The sequence below is a fragment of the Oncorhynchus masou genome, unplaced genomic scaffold, assembly GCF_036934945.1.
Source record: "Oncorhynchus masou masou isolate Uvic2021 unplaced genomic scaffold, UVic_Omas_1.1 unplaced_scaffold_1032, whole genome shotgun sequence".
In the NCBI taxonomy this organism is placed as follows: Eukaryota; Metazoa; Chordata; class Actinopteri; order Salmoniformes; family Salmonidae; genus Oncorhynchus; species Oncorhynchus masou.
In genome coordinates, this window is record NW_027000016.1 from 195,001 (window position 1) to 197,500 (window position 2,500).

Consider the following 2,500-nt stretch of genomic DNA (forward strand, 5'->3'; position numbering starts at 1 on the left):
CATTGACTCTGTACCGGCACCCCCTGTATGTATTATTATTTTTTACTGCTGCTCCTTAATAACTTGTTACTTTCATTATTATTATTTATTTTTATATTATTTTATCTCTTATTCTTATCCGAATGTTTTTGGTACTGCGCTGTTTTTTAGGGGCTCGTACACCTGTTGTATTCGGCATATCTGACTCATAAAATAAGATTTGCATCGGCAATCTTCAAGAAATTTCCACGTCTTTCTTTACAAGGAGTTAACCAAAATGCATGTTAAATTCACCCCTGGTTCTCTTACACACTTAGAAAAAAAGGGTTCTTCATTTGGCACTAAATAGAGATTTTGTTTTCAAAAACGTGTGTACCTATTCTGATGGTCCTGTTTCCTGTTTCCTCTCTCCTCTCCGCAGCACAACATGCCCTTCTGGAGAATCTCCAGCCACTCTGACCTCATGGCCCTCCACCATGCTCTGGACCTGGAGTACTTGTAGCTACCGCTTCCTACTGCTCAGACCGTGGCACCTACAGCTCGGCCTACCGGCCCACTGCACCTACCCAGAGGCCCCTACACCCTACCGGCCCACTGCACCTACCCAGAGGCCCCTACACCCTACCGGCCCACTGCACCTACCCAGAGGCCCCTACACCCTACCGGCCCACTGCACCTACCCAGAGGCCCCTACACCCTACCGGCCCACTGCACCTACCCAGAGGCCCCTACACCCTACCGGCCCACTGCACCTACCCCGAGGCCCCTACACCCTACCGGCCCACTGCACCTACCCAGAGGCCCCTACACCCTACCGGCCCACTGCACCTACCCAGAGGCCCCTACACCCTACCGGCCCACTGCACCCACCCAAAGGTCCCTACACCCTACCGGCCCACTGCACCTACCCAAAGGCCCCTACACCCTACCAGCCCACTGCACCTACCCAAAGGCCCCTACACCCTACCGGCCCAATGCACCTACCCAAAGGCTCCACAACTGCTCTACCAGACCCTACTGGCCCATACTGGCCCCTACTGGCTCCTACTGACCACTACCAACCCCTACTGGCCCCTACCAACCCCTACTGGCCACTACCAACCCCTACTGGCCCCAACTGGCCCCTACTGACCCCTACTGGCCCCTTGTGCTCCACATACCACAACTACTCTACCAGACCTTACTGGCCCACACTGGCCCATACTAACCCCTACTGGCTCCTACTGGCTCCTACTGGCCCCTACCAACCCCTACTGGCCCCTAGCGCTCCACATACCACCACTACTCTACCAGACCCTACACTTCCTGCTCCACCTTGCCTTGCAACCTTTCAACTTTCAACTTTCACCACAGCCACTCTGGTCCTCCCACCCAGAACAGACTCTCTGGGGCCCTTTGTGTCGCCTGCCCTCCCCCTTCTTTACCTGGCTGCCCTCTTGCCCTCCCCCTTCTTTACCTGGCTGCCCTCTTGCCCTCCCTCCTTCCCGCCCTCCCCTCCCTGCATTCAACTAGAGAGAAAAAATGAACAGAAAGAGACCTTTAAAAGAAGAAAAACTGAACAATGAAACAGTCGACATCATGTTGACATACGGCCACAATTCATCTGAACCTGGATTCATTATCTGTGTGTTCGTTCTGAAGGCCCACCGCCCCAAACAACCCGAGTGGGGGTGACATCCAACTCTCTCTCTCTCCCTCTGTCTCCCTCTCCCTCTCGCTCTGTCTCGCTCTCTCCCTCTTTCTCTCTGTCTCTCTCTCTCTCACTCTCTCTCTCTCTCTCTCTCTCTGTCTCGCTCTCTGTCTCACTCTCTCCCTCTTTCTCTCTGTCTCTCTCTCTCTCTCTCTCTCTCTCTGTCTCTGTCTCTCTCTCTCTCTCTCTCTCTCTCTCTCTCTCACTCTCTTCCCCACCTCTCCCCACTCTCTCTCCTCTCTATCTCTCTGTCTCTCTCCCTCTCACTCTGTCTCTCTCTCTCTCTCCTCTCTATCTCTCTGTCTCTCTCCCTCTCGCTCCGTCTCTCTCTCTCTCTCTCTCTCTCTCTTCGTGGTATATAGAGACAGAGGGGCCCATGTTGTTCTAACTCATCCGTCCTCCATCGTTAATCTCTTGCCCTGCCTGACTTCGGCCTGGGAATTCTGTGCTTCTTATTATTTATGAACGGAGACGTTGTGAGTGTCACTGTCACTAAAGGAGAAGACTTGTGCCTTTTTCACGTTACACAGTATTTTGACTCCCACCTACCCCCACACTATTCCCACACCAGGACGGACGAGGAAAACAGACTAATTAACGTTCATGGAAGAAGTAAAACAAACAAAAAGGTTTTTTTTTTCTAATAATTTAAAGAAAATTAAGAAACTTTATTTACAATGATGCTGAGACAATCGTGTACAGAGAAAGTCTTTTTTTTGTGTGTGTGTGTGTAAATTTTAAGTCACTGGACGATCCTATAGTAATTGGTTAATAGGCTCTTGAAAAGTTAAAAGGGCAAAATGTTATTTTTTTTTCTCCATTGAAGTAAAA

General features: G+C 50.8%; 1 pseudogene; it reads left to right on the forward strand.

Moving 5' to 3' along the window:
* The window catches only part of LOC135528779 (eyes absent homolog 1-like), a 149,178-nt pseudogene that overhangs the window by 144,416 nt on the left and 2,262 nt on the right, over positions 1-2,500 (forward strand).